The following is a 20,335-nucleotide window of genomic DNA, read 5'->3' as shown; positions in this document are numbered from 1 at the left end:
CTGGAATAGACATTAACGTACTTGTTTGAATATGGTGCCTTTGGCCTAGGAATTTCCTCGTTGTATCCAAGAAAATCGCTTGTTGGTAGGCCAGCTGGTTTTACCTGCTTGCGGTTCAGCATTGGTACTTTCTGTTTAGCTTCTCTATCACCCTTTCTTCTCTGTTGCACCATGCTTGTCCTCTGAGGCTTTTCATCAAGGGATACTCCGGAATTAATATCTCTCTTGCTCTCATCCATGGAATTTTCTGTTACGGTGGAGACCTTGGCCATTGGTGTTCCTGATTCGGGCCCTAGATGTGGACTTTGTTCCATTAAAACAGCCTTGGGTTTAGATCCCTTATCTTGGACTAGACTGTTAGATTCCATATTCTCAGCCGGCTTTAAAATTGTGGTCTGCTTCTGTACCAAATTTTCCCGGGAAATTTCAATCATACTTTCCCTTAAATCCTCAATCTCCTTTTTATAGAAATCATTGTCAATATCCAACATATTAGCCCGGACTCGCCACAGTTTCATATCATCAGTTGCTTGTTTTAGATCCGCCTTGAGCCTACAGCATTCTTCATTTTTGTCTTTTAATTCTTCAAAGCATCTGAATTAATAATACATGATTAAAAATAAACTTATAGTTAAAGATGATTAGAAATAAACTTCTAGTTAAAGATGATTAATAATAAACTTATAGTTAAAGATGATTAAAAACTTATAACTTATAGTTAAAGATGTATTATGTACGATTTAGTTGTGCATGTGCTCTAATCCATTCAATATCACGGTCGTCCTGTGAACTAGAGAGTTGATTATGGGCTATTATTGCTACGATAATAAACGAAATCTAAATTTTCCATTTTTACGTTAAATTATAAAATGACCGCGATATTCAAATCCAATCATCCGATAATGATTATGTGAATAAATATTTAAACACTAAGACATTTGAAGCCAAGAGAAAGGCCCTACAATAGGCAGATTTATATATTTAAATAAATCCATCTTTAAAGCAGCAATAAGTCGTTTAATATGCAAATTAATTTATAATCATATTGCTTAACCAGTGTCAATCATATACCCTACAGCGGGCCTACTCTTATATCGAAATCCAACTGCCAAGGGATCTTTAACGTGCACGCCAATATGTACACGGAACCTCGGTATTTCGTTCCATTCCAACGACTTTATGCTCTCCTCTGCCCTGCACCAGTGACAAAGGGGCACTGAGCTGGAAAATTCCGGGGATCCCTCTCAGCCAACGGGCCCCCCAATATAAGATATAACGATATACACACCCTAATACAGCTTCGGGATTGGAGCTTTGTTTATATTTTTCTTCCCGAGATTGTAACCCATGTATTCTCTCTCTTAAACTGACAGTCATATCAACACTTTCATCATATCGTAATTGAAGATCATCAGTGAATCTACAATAAAAACAGTCATTAGTAAGTGGCAAGTGGTTAATATATCTAATTATACCGCAATTAGGTCTAATGTTTTCTAGAGAGAATTTACAATGAGACCAGACCTGGTATCCTCAAACATATATTGTTATGGTTAGTCCTTGTTGGTCCAACATGATCCATTCACTTGATTTGACTCCCCCTACCTGCCCCCCTCCATGATCCATTCACTTGATTTGTCAACCCTTGTTGACCCCCGGTCCATTCATTTGATTTATCTCCCCCTAGCTGACACCCCCAGGTCATTATCTGGTGACCCGGATTACTGCTGTATAAACTCACCTTAATTGAAACATAATTTGTTCATTAATCCGCCTGTTGGTGATGACTAGATCTAAATTGTCGTTTTTAAGTTTCTGGATGTAAAGTTGAATCTCTTCACTTACATCGTCTAAACATGGTTCTATAAAACAATACAGCACACAAATAATATATACAGCACACACATAATAGAACCTTGGTTCTATAAAATAATAAAACACACAAATAACCACAAACTATATACCACATCTAAACATGGTTCTTTAAAACAATAAACACACAAATAACCACAAACTATATACCACATCTAACCCTGGTTCTATAAAACACACAAATAACCACAAAATATATACATCTAACCTTGGTTCTATAAAACAATAAACACACACAAACTTACCAACCTGGAGGCAATGTATGGGTATGGGTTGCAGAGAGGGGAGCTTAGAGGGCCTCTATGTATTCATTACATTTTAGGGGGACATCCAATCAAAGAGTGCAATTAAAATTAACTTCACGCGTTAAAACCAGTCGGTCACTCAACTGCCCCAACATTCCCAAGAACCTAAATTAAAATCAATTCAATATAATACTTACCAGAGTTATCACCAGTCACCTCGACACCAGAATCATCAAGACTTGATTCTCTGCTCTCAGATTCTACCACTGAAAGATTATTATAATGGGTTAAGTTTTTACTTAGAGCCATTGGAAGAGGAAAGGAGTAAAACGAAGATAGACTACTGGGGCATAGAGGATCCGAGAGGTTGTTTCCCCCGGGCAATGAGAACATATTTGAATTTTGACATACCCTAAAAAGTATCTAGCGCATGTGATGTCTACCTAAATATACTTTTACAAAATAGTACCAAAGGCGCGTACGCGATTTTCACTTGGCAGCTTCTTCAGTATTACCACACTGCTTCTTTATTCTTGTACAAAGAGGTTAGGTTTTTCATCAGTTGGGCCCCTGTCCCACTACGTATGCGACTAAACAATATCCTGTTACATAGTTGGATCAGAAGTTATTCAATCAGTAAACCCAAGTCTATCAAAACATCTATCATATATATTTTATTTTGGTAATTTCTTTTTTACGTTTTATTTAGGTAGGCTACCGTTTATTGATTAATTGACGAATTCTGTCTACTTTCTTATACTTTGCTACATAATAAGAGATTTACCTGGGGTCATATCTGGAGTAGAATCAGGTATATTTGGATCTCTGAATTCAGATTCTGCCACTGAAATATAATATTAACTCAATTAGTTTTCGCTTAGAATCATGGATCAACACTTGAGGTGCTAAAACAAGGTGTCTTACTATCATACTGCAATTTTAGAAGTTGTGTCACCCGTCATTTCTTTTATGAACTTTGTTTGACCATATAAGTTATATTCGGTCTCCAAGTCTCTGGCTATTGCTAATAACTATTGAACATTCCCCCTTCATATTTTAGTTCGGTAATTACCGTCTCTGGCTGTTGCTAATAACTATCGAAAATTCTCCCTAAATATTTTATTTCGCTAATTACCGTTTTTTATTTATTTACATTTTAAAGAAATGAGAGAGGGAACGGCAACACCCCCTTAAAAGAATAGCAGAGGCTGGACAGACCGGTAGAACTGTTTAACTACTGTAATTATTAAACTTTGTTCTGCTCTAATAATAATAAGTAATTTACCTGGTGGCATATCTGGCGTAGAATCAGGCACAGGTGAATTTTCACGCGAGTTTTCTGTGACTTCAGGCAACATGTTGAAATCGCCTGTCCACATTGGATTTGTATGTAGATGGGGGTTGTATTTAATTTTCATTCTCTGAATAAAATAACGTATTAAAATTAAGGTTCATGTATTTATTCAATAAACTTGTCAGCGGTCTTATGTCCCGATCTGTCAAACAAGGTGCTTACTCGTGGTTATTCTCGAACTCGTGGAGCTCTTGCCGGGGTGTAACACTTTGGTCCTTGAGACAATTTTGGTTCTTTGCAAAATTGTTACTTCACTCTGTCCATAGAGTTAAATCACACGTACTTAATGAGTGTGAATATATAGTTATACATAAAAGACAGTGATATTTTGGTTAAATCATAATCATTGTCAAAATATCTATCAAATTGACCTATGGTTGGTAGACCAAAATAAGGTAACTCCTATCTTAATTGTGGGAAATAAAGAGGTTTATTCCATATATGGGATGGAAATTAACCTCAAGGTTATCGAAAAACTGTAGAAGAGAGTTGGATCAGAACTCATTAAGAAATTCCTAGCAGCCATTATTATTGAGAACGAGGAGCCTGCAAAGCCATTATAGCTTAGCAATAAAGTTGTGAAACTATTTTATGCTGTAGTCTTGTTACGATCACCAAGAAACAAGCACAACAAGTAAGAAGTCATATATAGTACTACTCCAGAGGTCGATACCGGGCTTAGTCGAGAAAGTTCCACGTATGTCAATGATGCATGAAGGAGGACCTGACAAGGGTCAGTGTATACTCTTTCGGAACGGACGTAAAATTAGATCCCGTGTACACATGACGAGGGCTAGTAGACAAGAAAAGTTTTTCTTGAGCATACCATTGACTACACGTTAGACTAGTTAGTTAGAGATCCGCTGGCTGTTGAAAAGTGAGGGCCCGGAGCCATACGGTGAAAATAGGTGAGGATTCCAATCCAAAATAGATTTAGATTGAACAGAGATTGGGAGGGACGTTTTTTTCCATATTCAATTGCAGCTTAGGCCAAGTTAGGGATGCATATAGAAATAGAATTCAATAAGAAATGGTCAGAGGACAGCGTCCGATCAGATGCCGTTCCCAAAGGAACTAGTACTAGTAGTACTACAGTAGTACTAGTAGAATGACAAGTAGGCCTATAGCTAAGACTTAATCGTGATTTCATTTTATGCTTTTAATGATTCTGTCAACCAGTTTTATTATCTTATTGTTACTAGACCTACAGGTATGTGTCTACATCTAGGCATAGGTAATACCGTATGATCTAGGCTACTACCGGCACTCTATTTTAATATTGGAAACCACTATAATTCACTACGCCAGAACAACAAAAACACAAATCATGACGAATGAGCATATCTGTGGATTTAGTATTAAAGATCACGTTACTAATACTAGTTCCAAAAGCTAATAGACTAGGAGTTAGTTTATTTGAAATATTAATAGATTATCATATATCGCCATCGGGCCATCGCGCAACCTGCTTATGTGGGACTGTGAGTGAAAAGGCAATGTCGCCTAGCAACAAGAGTAGCCATGCACTACGGAACTTGGCTTCAAACTTTCTAATATCGAACTACTCAAACTAGATTTTTGATTTACCCCAATTTTCTGAAATAAATAGCGTACCCATTTTTAAGGTTTACGCACGCAACAAGCCACGACCATGTCTGCGCAAACAAAATAATTAAATATCACCATGAAGTATTGTATTTGTAAGTGTAGGCAACACCGTAGGCTAGATCTATCTTCTAATCTATCTACTTATCTAGGCCTAGTACATCGCCTTGTCCCACTTTTCGTTACATTATTTGAGTTTCTGTGTCATAATGCTAAGTTGGTTTGCTCTCAGATAATCTTAAGTTAATAAATTCACACAACTTACCTTCACAAATTAAAGAATTTTCTGTAAAAAAGCTCCTAAATTTGAGAAATTATGATTAACACATCCACCACATTGAAATGCAGGCATAACAATGGCGTGACGTCATAGCATAGTAAAAAGGGAGATAACTACGCCTGTCTATAATGCAATATTGACACAATGACAGACCTTATGAATCAACGCGCATGCGTTACCAATTTGACCCCCCCCCCCGCCTACCTCAAGAACAGTTGGAATTGTATATTAGAGATGTACTATTCAATGAGAACGACAATGGCTATTTATAGGCCTAGAGGGATTGACTACGTTCACCAAAACAGAAAATATATATAATTCGAAATAATGGAATATGAATAATAAATATAAACTCCTCTAAAAATGAAAGTGCTGGTCTCCTAAGCGTAGCCAATTTTGCGCGAGCCCAACCAAAACCCACTAGACCTATCCTAATCCTATAGTTTTCAACGTTGCAAGGCTCTGCTACCGACCCTCCAGATTCAGCTAATTCTGACACCACAAGCTTCTATTGCAGAAAGTCATAGTGAAGTAACGGAGTTCTGTCAATTTGACATTTCAAAGCTGATAAGATGAGGTGAATAAACTCCTTCAACGATGTCCCAACATATCGCGCTCTTTCGATGCTATGCCTACTTGGCTCCTGAAGAACTGTTTTGAATCACTAGTTCCAACTATCACTTCCATCATGAACATGTCGTTGTCAGAAGGCCACGTACCTGCATTTCTAAAGGAAGCTATAACTACTACTCCTCTTCCGAAGAAATCATCCCTTTCTCTAGACTTGAAGCCTGTGTGACTGACATCAAGGAATGGATGTCATCCCATTACCTGAAGTTGAACACAGACAAAACTGAGATACTTATAATATCTCCCAGACGTACATCCCCTCACATTCCTCTCGCATGTCTCCCCTCGAATTCTGCATCGATGACCAAGTTATTACCCTAACAATAAAAGCTAGAAACCTGGGAGTCATCTTCAATTCACACATGACATTTGAATTGCATATGAGGGCTGTTTGTTGGAAATTATATTATCATCTGCGGAATATCAGTCTCATCAGAAAGTACTTTGAACGAAGCCACTGCCTCCACGCTAGTCCATGCCTACATCACCCCCTGCCTAGACTACTGTAATTCTCTGCTTCACGGTCTACCTGGCTACATCATCCAACGGTTACAGCGTGTACAGAATGCAGAAACCAGACTGGTCACAGGCACAAAGAAGTTCAATCACATTACACATATCCGTGCCAAACCTCACTGACTCCCCGTGTCATATAGGATATGATACAAGACCCTCTTACTTGTCTTTAAGTGCATCAACAACCAGGCTCCTCAGGAGAGCCGTCTCCTGTATCCGGATCCCGTACCTTTGGCGACCGCTCTTTCATGGTTGTTGGTCCTTACTTGTGGAGCCCCCCGCCCCCCCCCCCACCCCCGGAGCTTTGGACAAAAATGATATCTGCAAATCGAAACTGAAGACACACTTTTCCGTGAAGCCTACTGTAAAAGACTTCTGTTTCACCTTTGTAACATTGATGAATTTTCCTCTAAAATAATACCCAATAATGTCTAGCTTTCATTCAACGTGTCGGACCTGATCAATGTTTAATAATTTGTCAGTCTTAAACTTGTTATTCTGTAGGTATAATAATACTTTTCTTAATTTATTGTGTATGAAATGACATGAAGTGGAGTTTAACGTCCTACTGTTTTGCTCCGAACTGAGGTAATGATCGAAGACGGGCATACGCCATACAGTGTGCTATGAGGAAATTTTGCCCGGACAGCAGCACTACGGCCTACTCTTATATCGAATTCTGTCAAGGAGTCTTCTACGTGCACGCCAATGTGTACACGGGACCTCGATTTTTCGACCCATCTGAACGACTAGACAGCTGTCCCTGTCAGGCTTTCCGTCCTGCATCTCTGACGGGGGGTGGGGGGGGGGGGCACGCCGGAAATCTGAATGAACTTTCGCAGCCAATGCAGGGGTCGAACACCCGATCTCTAGGCTGGCGAGCCAGCGTCTATCCACTTAGCCACCGTGACCCCCATCAGCTGAATCGAAGGGCAGACAGACAGACAGTGATGACAACATACACATCATTAAAATAGAAGGGTAAACAGACAAAAGACTGCGATTAATTTTTATTCATTTATTTATAACAAAAACAATATTATTTAAATCTTATACCCCACACACATACAAATACAAACAAACAGGCAATAGAAGTTTTTATTTTTATTTTTCATAAATATATACATAAAACATTCTATCCATACGACTTAAAGTATTAAATATTGCAGACGTATATACGTATATAAATATTCAGGCAAAATGAAGTATATAAGATAAGAGTATTACATACAAACAACTATTCTGTACTCTAATCTCTTAAATTATAAAATATTGTAGAGATAAATATATTCATATTTATATACAGACAATAAAAACTATGATACTCCTCATCTATGATGACAAACTATATAAAAATATTACATATGTAAGTTGTAAGATAATCTATATAAAAATATTATAAATATAACTTGTAAAGACAATCTATATAAAATATTATATATATAAGTTGTGAGATGACAAACTATATAAATATATGTTGGTTGATTATTTCAGGTAAAATGACCAAATTGTACAGAACCGGATTGTTTAAATATTCTATAAATATAAAATGTTTATAAAAAATACTATAATTCTGTCACATGTATTTTATATATTACAAAACACTTTAAATACTATATCAAGTCACTCATACGCATCATCATCATCATCATCCATTCATACATATATCACACAGTCTAGCTTTACAGCATTAATGTGATTAACACACGCTTAGAATTCCTTTCCTCTACAGCATTAATATGATTACCATACAAATATAATTCCTTATCTCTACAATGTTAATAAGATTATCATACAAACAGAATTCCTTTTCTCTATAGCATTAATATTATTATGATACAATTATAACATCCCCCCATATCTCTCCCATATCACAGATTGATTGAATGAAGTGAAACACATATCACATAATTATATTACCAGCTATTAACACTACTAAATACTATTATCACTACTATTAACACTATTATCACTACTATTAACACTAGTATCACTACTTTTAACACTATGTAGACTCACTATGTACACTATTGTCACTACTATTATCACTGTAAACTAGTATCACTGTGTAAACTAGTATCACTATTTACTCTATTTTCAAAAATTATACAATTATAAAACATGTGAAAAATGTGTATTTTGTGGTGAATGCGTCGGAAACCCTTTCGTATAGTCTCTGAGCTGTGTGTATGCGTACATGTACGTGTTAGTGCGTGGTGGGGTGGTTATTTAGTATCGCCCATTGTAGCTGCGTGGATTGATCAATTTGTTTGTTAACATAAATTACCGGGTCCCCATAATGTATAATATGTTGTGTGTTTAATAAATCACATATAGGCCACACCAATTTGAATTTCTGTATTGCCGGAAAACCTATTAAAAATTTTACCTCTAATTTCTTATGGAAAAATCTAATTTTAAAACAAAAAGTACTTATATAGTTGATCTCCTCAAAAGCTTTTAGTTACAAATATTCAAATTTTGAAATTTTAAGAAAATATCGAACTCGAGAATTGAGTTGGTTATTTATTCATCTGAAACTTAAATTGGTTTGACCTTGCCCGATCTTTCATGCAGTTAAAACACATCAGTGTTTGGCCCAACGCATCACCCTCTTTCCATCAATTTCTGGCTTTCCATATTTTAATTGACTTCGGATGTTTTCTGATCGCCGACGTGTAATGAAGTTCTACTCTTTCTGGAGTAAGGTCGGGAACGACGACCTTTTGGTACAGTTGGTGGTAGAGGTGTAAATTTATTTAGTGTCTTGGTTTGTTCATCAGAAGATTGTCCTGGATGCTTTAAAGGATTGACTAATTTAGGCACCAAAACGCTACTCAATTTAGCTGGTTTGGCTCGTCGATCTAAGGGTGTTCCTGGTCTCATAATCCTTGGCAGATGAACATTGTTCCCTTCAAGAACTGCAGCAATCAGTGGTGTAACACCCGGTCGATGCATCTGAGAAATCACAGTCCTTGTTTGAATATGGTGCCTTTGGCCTAGGAATTTCCTCGTTTTTTCAAAGAAAATCGCTTGTTGGTAGGCCAGCTGGTTTTACCTGCTTGCGGTTCAGCATTGGTACTTTCTGTTTAGCTTCTCTATCACCCTTTATTGTCTGTTGCACCATGCTTGTCCTCTGAGTCTTTTCATCAAGGGATACTCCGGAATTAATATCTCTCTTGCTCTCATCCATGGAATTTTCTGTTACGGTGGAGACCTTGGCCATTGGTGTTCCAGATTCGGGCCCTAGATGTGGACTTTGTTCCATTAAAACAGCCTTGGGTTTAGATCCCTTATCGTGGACTAGACTGTTAGATTCCATATTCTCAGCCGGCTTTAAAATTGTGGTCTGCTTCTGTACCAAATTTTCTCGGGAAATTTCAATCATACTTTCCCTTAAATCCTCAATCTCCTTTTTATAGAAATCATTGTCAATATCCAACATATTAGCCCGGACTCGCCACAGTTTCATATCATCAGTTGCTTGTTTTAGATCCGCCTTGAGCCTACAGCATTCTTCATTTTTGTCTTTTAATTCTTCAAAGCATCTGAATTAATAATACATGATTAAAAATAAACTTATAGTTAAAGATGATTAGAAATAAACTTCTAGTTAAAGATGATTAATAATAAACTTCTAGTTAAAGATGATTAATAATAAACTTATAGTTAAAGATGATTAAAAACTTATAACTTATAGTTAAAGATGTATTATGTACGATTTAGTTGTGCATGTGCTCTAATCCATTCAATATCACGGTCGTCCGGTGAACTAGAGAATTGATTATGGGCTATTATTGCTACGATAATAAACGAAATCTAAATTTTCCATTTTTACGTTAAATTATAAAATGACCGCGATATTCAAATCCAATCACCCGATAATGATTATGTGAATAAATATTTAAACACTAAGACATTTGAAGCCAAGAGAAAGGCCCTACAATAGGCAGATTTATATATTTAAATAAATCCATCTTTAAAGCAGCAATAAGTCGTTTAATATGCAAATTAATTTATAATCATATTGCTTAACCAGTGTCAATCATATACCCTACAGCGGGCCTACTCTTATATCGAAATCCAACTGCCAAGGGATCTTTAACGTGCACGCCAATATGCACACGGAACCTCGGTATTTCGTTCCATTCCAACGACTTTATGCTCTCCTCTGCCCTGCACCAGTGACAAAGGGGCACTGAGCTGGAAAATTCCGGGGATCCCTCTCAGCCAACGGGCCCCCCAATATAAGATATAACGATATACACACCCTAATACAGCTTCGGGATTGGAGCTTTGTTTATAGTTTTCTTCCCGAGATTCTAACCTATGTATTCTCTCTCTTAAACTGACAGTCATATCAACACTTTCTTCATATCGTAATTGAAGATCATCAGTGAATCTACAATAAAAACAGTCATTAGTAAGTGGCAAGTGGTTAATATATCTAATTATACCGTAATTAGGTCTAATGTTTTCGAGAGAGAATTTACAATGAGACCAGACCTGGTATCCTCAAACATATATTTTTATGGTTAGTCCTTGTTGGTCCAACATGATCCATTCACTTGATTTGACACCCCCTACCTGCCCCCCTCCATGATCCATTCACTTGATTTGTCAACCCTTGTTGACCCCCCGGTCCATTCATTTGATTTATCTCCCCCTTACTGACACCCCCAGGTCATTATCTGGTGACCCGGATTACTGCTGTATAAACTCACCTTAATTGAAACATAATTTGTTCATTAATCCGTCTGTTGGTGATGACTAGATCTAAATTGTCGTTTTTAAGTTTCTGGATGTAAAGTAGAATCTCTTCACTTACATTGTCTAAACATGGTTCTATAAAACAATACAGCACACAAATAATATATATATTATAACCCTGGTTCTATAAAACAATACAGTACACAAATAATATATACAGTACACAAATAATAGAACCTTGGTTCTATAAAATAATAAAACGCACAAATAACCACAAACTATATACCACATCTAACCTTGGTTCTATAAAACACACAAAATATATACATCTAACCTTGGTTCTATAAAACACACAAAATATATACATCTAACCTTGATTCTATAAAACACACAAAATATATACATCTAACCTTGATTCTATAAAACAATAAACACACACAAACTTACCAACGTGGAGGCAATGTATGGGTATGGGTTGCAGAGAGGGGAGCTTAGAGGGCCTCTATGTATTCATTACATTTCAGGGGGACATCCAATCAAAGAGTGCAATTAAAATTAACTTCATTAAAATTTGAAATTAACGCTGTTAACTTAACGCGTTAAAACCAGTCGGTCACTCAACTGACCCAACATTCCCAAGAACCTAAATTAAAATCAATTCAATATAATACTTACCAGAGTTATCACCAGTCACATCGACACCGGAATCATCAAGACTTGATTCTCTGCTCTCAGATTCTACCACTGAAAGATTATTATAATGGGTTAAGTTTTTACTTAGAGCCATTGGAAGAGGATAGGAGTAAAACGAAGATAGACTACTGGAGCATAGAGGATCCGAGAGGTTGTTTCCCCCGGGCAATGAGAATATATTTGAATTTTGACAAACCCTAAAAAGTATCTAGCGCATGTGATGTCTACCTAAATATACTTTTACAAAATAGTACCAAAGGCGCGTACGCGATTTTCACTTGGCAGCTTCTTCAGTATTACCACACTGCTTCTTTATTCTTGTACAAAGAAGTTAGGTTTTTCATCAGTTGGGCCCCTGCCCACTACGTATGCGACTAAACAATGTCCTGTTACATAGTTGGATCAGACGTTATTCAATCAGTAAACCCAAGTCTATCAAAACATCTATCATATATATTTTATTTTGGTAATTTCTTTTTTACGTTTTATTTAGGTAGGCTGCCGTTTATCGATTAATTGACGAATTCTGTCTACTTTCTTATACTTTGCTACATAATAAGAGATTTACCTGGGGTCATATCTGGAGTAGAATCAGGTATATTTGGATCTCTGAATTCAGATTCTGCCACTGAAATATAATATTAACTCAGTTAGTTTTCGCTTAGAATCATGGATCAACACTTGAGGTGCTAAAACAAGATGTCTTACTATCATACTGCAATTTTAGAAGTTGTGTCACCCGTCATTTCTTTTATGAACTTTGTTTGACCATATAAGTTATATTCGGTCTCCAAGTCTCTGGCTAATAACTATCGAACATTCCCCTTCATATTTTAGTTCGGCAATTACCGTCTCTGGCTGTTGCTAATAACTATCGAAAATTCTCCCTTCATATTTTAGTTCGGTAATTACCGTTTTTTATTTATTTACATTTTAAAGAAATGAGAGAGGGAACGGCAACACCCCCTTAAAAGAATAGCAGAGGCTGGACAGACCGGTAGAACTGTTTAACTACTGTAATTCTTAAACTTTGTTCTGCTCAAATAATAATAAGTAATTTACCTGATGGCATATCTGGAGTAGAATCAGGCACAGGTGAATTTTCACGCGAGTTTTCTGTGACTTCAGGCAACATGTTGAAATCGTCTGTCCACAGTGGATTTGTATGTAGATGGGGGTTGTATTTAATTTTCATTCTCTGAATAAAATAACGTATTAAAATTAAGGTTCATGTATTTATTCAATAAACTTGTCAGCGGTCTTAAGTCTCGATCTGTCAAACAAGGTGCTTACTCGTGGTTATTCTCGAACTCGTGGAGCTCTTGCCGGGGTGTAACACTTTGGTCCTTGAGACAATTTTGGTTCTTTGCAAAATTGTTACTTTACTCTGTCCATAGAGTTAAATCACACGTACTTAATGAGTGTGAATATATAGTTATACATAAAAGACAGTGATATTTTGGTTAAATCATAATCATTGTCAAAATATCTATCAAATTGACCTATGGTTGGTAGACCAAAATAAGGTAACTTCTCCTATCTTAGTTGTGGGAAATAAAGAGGTTTATTCCATATATGGGATGGAAATTAACCTCAAGGTTATCGACAAACTGTAGAAGAGAGTTGGATCAGAACTCATTAAGAAATTCCTAGCAGCCATTATTATTGAGAACGAGGAGCCTGCAAAAGCCATTATAGCTTAGCAATAAAGTTGTGAAACTATTTTATGCTGTAGTCTTGTTACGATCACCAAGAAACAAGCACAACAAGTAAGAAGTCTGCATGAAGGAGGACCTGACAAGGGTCAGTGTATACTCTTTCGGAACGGACGTAAAATTAGATCCCGTGTAGGCCTACACATGACGAGGGCTAGACAAGAAAAGTTTTTCTTGAGTATACCATTGACTACACGTTAGACTAGTTAGTTAGAGATCCGCTGGCTGTTCAAAAGTGAGGGCCCGGAGCCATACGGTGAAAATAGGTGAGGATTCTAATCCAAAATAGATTTAGATTGAACAGAGATTGGGAGGAACGTTTTTCCATATTCAATTGCAGCTTAGGCCAAGTTAGGGATGCATATAGAAATAGAATAAGAAATGGTCAGAGGACAGCGTCCGATCAGATGCCGTTCCCAAAGGAACTAGTAGTAGTACACTAGTAGTACTACAGTAGTAGAATGACAAGTAGGCCTATAGCTAAGACTGAATCGTGATTTCATTTTATGCTTTTAATGATTCTGTCAACCAGTTTTATTATCTTATTGTTACTAGACCTAGAGGTATGTGTCTACATCTAGGCATAGGTAATACCGTATGATCTAGGCTACTAGTACTACCGGCACTCTATTTTAATATTTGAAACCACTATAATTCACTACGCCAGAAAAACAAAAACACAAATCATGACGAATGAGCATATCTGTGGATTTAGTATTAAAGATCGCGTTACTAATACTAGTTCCAAAAGCTAATAGACTTTACTAGGACTTAGTTTATTTGAAATATTAACAGAATATCATATATCGCCATCGGGCCATCGGGCAACCTACTTATGTGGGATTGTGAGTGAAAAGGCAATGTCGCCTAGCAACAAGAGTAGCCATGCACTACGGAACTTGGCTTCAAACTTTCTAATATAGAACTACTCAAACTAGATTTTTGATTTACCCCAATTTTCTGAAATAAATAGCGTACCCATCTTTAAGGTTTACGCAGGGAACAAGCCACGACCATGTCTGCGCAAACAAAATAATTAAATATCACCATGAAGTATTGTATTTGTAATTGTAGGCTAGATCTATCTTCTATCTACTAATCTAGGCCTAGTACATCGCCTTTTCCCACTTTTCGTTACATTATTCGAGTTTCTGTGTCATAATGCTAAGTTGGTTTGCTCTCAGATAATCTTAAGATAATAAATTCACACAACTTACCTTCACAAATTAAAGAATTTTCTGTAAAAAAGCTCCTAAATTTGAGAAACTATGATTAACACATCCACCACATTGAAATGCAGGCATAACAATGGCGTGACGTCATAGCATAGTAAAAGGGAGATAACTACGCCTGTCTATAATGCAATATTGACACAGTGACAGACCTTATGAATGAACGCGCATGCGTTACCAATTTGACACCCACCCCCCACCCCCGCCTACCTCAAGAACAGTTGGAATTGTTTATTAGAGATGTACTATTCAATGAGAACGACAATGGCTATTTATAGGCCTAGAGGGATTGACTACGTTCACCAAAACAGAAAATATATATAATTCGAAATAATGGAATATGAATAATAAATATAAACTCCTCTAAAAATGAAAGTGCTGGTCTCCTAAGTGTAGGCAATTTTGTGCGAGCCCAACGAAAACCCACTAGACCTATCCTAATCCTATAGTTTTCAACGTTGCAAGGCTCTGCTACCGACCCTTCAGGCTCTGTCCTGTGCATTGTGCTCTAAAACTATTTCATGGCCTAGTAGTACATCGCCTTTTCCCACTTTTCGTTACATTATTCGAGTTTCTGTGTCATAATGCTAAGTTGGTTTGCTCTCAGATAATCTTAAGTTAATAAATTCACACAACTTACCTTCACAAATTAAAGAATTTTCTGTAAAAAAGCTCCTAAATTTGAGAAACTATGATTAACACATCCACCACATTGAAATGCAGGCATAACAATGGCGTGACGTCATAGCATAGTAAAAAGGGAGATAACTACGCCTGTCTATAATGCAATATTGACACAATGACAGACCTTATGAATCAACGCGAATGCGTTACCAATTTGACACCCACAAGCCACCCCCCACCCCCGCCTACCTCAAGAACAGTTGGAATTGTATATTAGAGATGTACTATTCAATGAGAACGACAATGGCTATTTATAGGCCTAGAGGGATTGACTACGTTCACCAAAACAGAAAATATATATAATTCGAAATAATGGAATATGAATAATAAATATAAACTCCTCTAAAAATGAAAGTGCTGGTCTCCTAAGTGTAGGCAATTTTGTGCGAGCCCAACCAAAACCCACTAGACCTATCCTAATCCTATAGTTTTCAACGTTGCAAGGCTCTGCTACCGACCCTTCAGGCTCTGTCCTGTGCATTGTGCTCTAAAACTATTTCATGGACAAGACTCTCCAGATTCAGCTAATTCTGACACCACAAGCTTCTATTGCAGAAAGTCATAGTGAAGTAACGGAGTTCTGTCAATTTGACATTTCAAAGCTGAGAAGATGAGGTGAATAAACTCCTTCAACGATGTCCCAACATATCGCGCTCTTTCGATGCTATGCCTACTTGGCTCCTGAAGAACTGTTTTGAATCACTAGTTCCAACTATCACTTCCATCATGAACATGTCGTTGTCAGAAGGCCACGTACCTGCATTTCTAAAGGAAGTTATAACTACTACTCCTCTTCCGAAGAAATCATCCCTTTCTCTAGACTTGAAGCCTGTGTGACTGACATCAAGGAATGGATGTCATCCCATTACCTGAAGTTGAACACAGACAAAACTGAGATACTTATAATATCTTCCAGACGTGCATCCCCTCACATTCCTCTCGCATGTCTAGCCTCGAACTCTGCATCGATGACCAAGTTATTACCCTAACGATAAAAACTAGAAACCTAAGAGTCATCTTCAATTCACACATGACATTTGAATTGCATATGAGGGCTGATTGTCGGAAATTATATTATCATCTGCGGAATATCAGTCTCATCAGAAAGTACTTTGAACGAAGCCACTGCCTCCACGCTAGTCCATGCCTACATCACCCCCTGCCTAGACTACTGTAATTCTCTGCTTCACGGTCTACCTGGCTATATCACCCAATGGTTAAAGCGTGTACAGAATGCAGAAACCAGACTGGTCACAGGCACAAAGAAGTTCGATCACATCACACATATCCGTGCCAAACCTCACTGACTCCCCTTGTCATATAGGATATGATACAAGACCCTCTTACTTGTCTTTAAGTGCATCAACAACCAGGCTCCTCAGGAGAGCCGTCTCCTGTATCCGGATCCAATACCTTTGGCGACCGCTCTTTCATGGTTGTTGGTCCTTACTTGTGGAGCCCCCACCCCCACCCCTGGAGCTTTGGACAAAAATGATATCTGCAAATCGAAACTGAAGACACACTTTTCCGTGAAGCCTACTGTAAAAGACTTCTGTTTCACCTTTGTAACATTGATGAATTTTCCGGATCCCGTACATTTGGAGACCGCTCTTTGTGTCATTGATGAATTTTCCTCTAAAATAATACCCAATAATGTCTAGCTTTCATTCAATGTGTCGGAACTGATCAATGTTTAATAATTTGTCAGTCTTAAACCCCTTATTCTGTAGGTATAATAATACTTTTCTTAATTTATTGTGTATGAAATGACATGAAGTGGAGTTTAACGTCCTACTGTTTTGCTCCGAACTGAGGTAATGATCGAAGACGGGCATACGCCATACAGTGTGCGATGAGGAAAAGTTTGCCCGTACAGCAGCACTACGGCCTACTCTTATATCGAATTCCAACTGTCAAGGAGTCTTCTACGTGCACGCCAATGTGTACACGGAACCTCGATTTTTCGACCCATCCGAACGACGAGACAGCTGTCCCTGTCAGGCTTTCCGTCCTGCATCTCTGACGTGGGGTGGGGGGGGGGGCACGCCGGAAATCTGAATGAACTTTCGCAGCCAATGCAGGGATCGAACACCCGATCTCTAGGCTGGCGAGCCAGCGTCTATCCACTTAGCCACCGTGACCCCCATCAGCTGAATCGAAGGGCAGACAAACAGACAATGATGACAACATACACATCATTAAAATAGAAGGGTAAACAGACAAAAGACTGCGATTAATTTTTATTCATTTATTTATAACAAAAACAATATTATTTAAATCTTATACCCCACACACATACAAATACAAACAAACAGGCAATAGAAGTTTTTATTTTTATTTTTCATAAATATATACATAAAACATTCTATCCATACGACTTAAAGTATTAAATATTGCAGACGTATATACGTATATAAATATTCAGGCAAAATGAAGTATATAAGATAAGAGTATTACATACAAACAACTATTCTGTACTCTAATCTCTTAAATTATAAAATATTGTAGAGATAAATATATTCATATTTATATACAGACAATAAAAACTATGATACTCCTCATCTATGATGACAAACTATATAAAAATATTACATATGTAAGTTGTAAGATAATCTATATAAAAATATTATAAATATAAGTTGTAAAGACAATCTATATAAAATATTATATATATAAGTTGTGAGATGACAAACTATATAAATATATGTTGGTTGATTATTTCAGGTAAAATGACCAAATTGTACAGAACCGGATTGTTTAAATATTCTATAAATATAAAATGTTTATAAAAAATACTATAATTCTGTCACATGTATTTTATATATTACAAAACACTTTAAATATTATATCAAGTCACTAATACACATCATCATCATCATCATCATCCATTCATACATATATCACACAGTCTAGCTTTACAGCATTAATGTGATTAACACACACTTAGAATTCCTTGCCTCTACAGCATTAATATGATTACCATACAAATATAATTCCTTATATCTACAATGTTAATAAGATTATCATACAAACAGAATTCCTTTTCTCTATAGCATTAATATTATTATGATACAATTATAACATCCCCCCATATCACAGATTGATTGAATGAAGTGAAACACATATCACATAATTATATTACCAGCTATTAACACTACTATTAATACTATTATCAATACTATTAACACTATTATCACTGCTGTTAACACTATAATCACTACTATTAACACTAGTATCACTACTATTAACACTATGTAGACTCACTATGTACACTATTGTCACTACTATTATCACTGTAAACTAGTATCACTGTGTAAACTAGTATCACTATTTACGCTATTATCAAAAATTATACAATTATAAAACATGTGAAAAATGTGTATTTTTGTGGTGCATGCGTCGGGAACCTTTTGTATAGTCTCTGAGATGTGTGTATGCGTGCATGTACGTGTTATTGTGTGGTGGGACGGTTATTTAGTATCGCCTATTGTAGCTGCGTGGATTGATCAATTTGTTTATTAGCCTAAATTACCAGTTCCTCATTATGTATAATATGTTGTGTGTTTAATAAATCACATATAGGCCACACCAATTTAAATTTCTGTACTGCGGGAAAACCTATTAAAAATTTTACCGCCAATGTCTTCAGGAAAAATCTAATTTCAAAACAAAAAGTACTTATATAGTTGAACTTCTCAAAAGATTTTAGTTCCAAATATTCAAATTTTGAAATTTTAAGAAAATATCGAACTCGAGAATTGAGTTGGTTATTTATTTATCTGAAACTTAAATTGGTTTGACCTTGCCCGATCTTACAAGCAGCTACAACCCATCAGTGTTTGACCTAACGCATCACCCATCAGTGTTTGGCCCAACGCATCACCATCTTTCCATCAACTTGCCGTGGTGCGTTCGGTCAATTTCCATATTTTAATTGACTTCAGATGTTTTCTGATCCCCAACTTGTGATGAATTTCTACTCTTCCTCGAGAAAGGTCGGGAACGACGAACTTTTGGTACAGTTGGTGGTAGAGGTGTAAATTTATTTAGTGTCTTGGTTTGATCATCAGAAGATTGTCCTGGGTGCTTTAAAGGATTGATTAATTTAGGCATCGAAGCGCGATTCAATTTAGCTGGATTGGCCCGCCGATCTAAGGGTGTTCCTGGTCGCATAATCCTTGGCAGATGAACACTGTTCCCTTCAAGAACTGCAGCAATCAGTGGTGTAGGCCGAGTGCTCGTAATACCCGGTCGCCGCATCTGAGGAATCACAGTTCTTTTTGCTAGAGGTGGATGAGGCATTACAGTAGTATTTAGAGTCGGTCTGGAACAAACATTAACGTACTTGTCTGAAGATGGTGCCTTTGGCCTATGAATTGCCTCGATGTACCCATGAAAGTCGCTTGTTGGTAGGCCAGCGGATTTTACCTGCTTGTGCTTCAGCATTGGTACTTTCTGTTCAGCTTCTCTATCACCCTTTAATGTCAGTTGCACCATGCTTGTCCTCTGGGTCTTTTCATCAAGGGATCCACCGGAATCAATATCTCTCTTGCTCTCATCCCTGGAGTCTTCTGTTATTGTGGAGACCTTGATCATTGGTGTTCGTGATTCAGACCCTGGTTGTTGACTTTGTTCCATTAAAACATCCTTGGGTTTAGATCCTTTATCTTGGGCTAGAATTTTAGATTCCAGATTCTCAACCGGCTTTAAAATTGTGGCCTGCTTCTGTACTAAATTTTCCCGGGAAATATCGATCATATTTTCCCTTAAATCCTCAATCTCCTTTTTATAGAAATCAT

The sequence above is a fragment of the Patella vulgata genome, chromosome 6, assembly GCF_932274485.2.
Source record: "Patella vulgata chromosome 6, xgPatVulg1.2, whole genome shotgun sequence".
NCBI lineage: Eukaryota > Metazoa > Mollusca > Gastropoda > Patellidae > Patella > Patella vulgata.
This window is presented reverse-complemented; position numbering follows the sequence as displayed.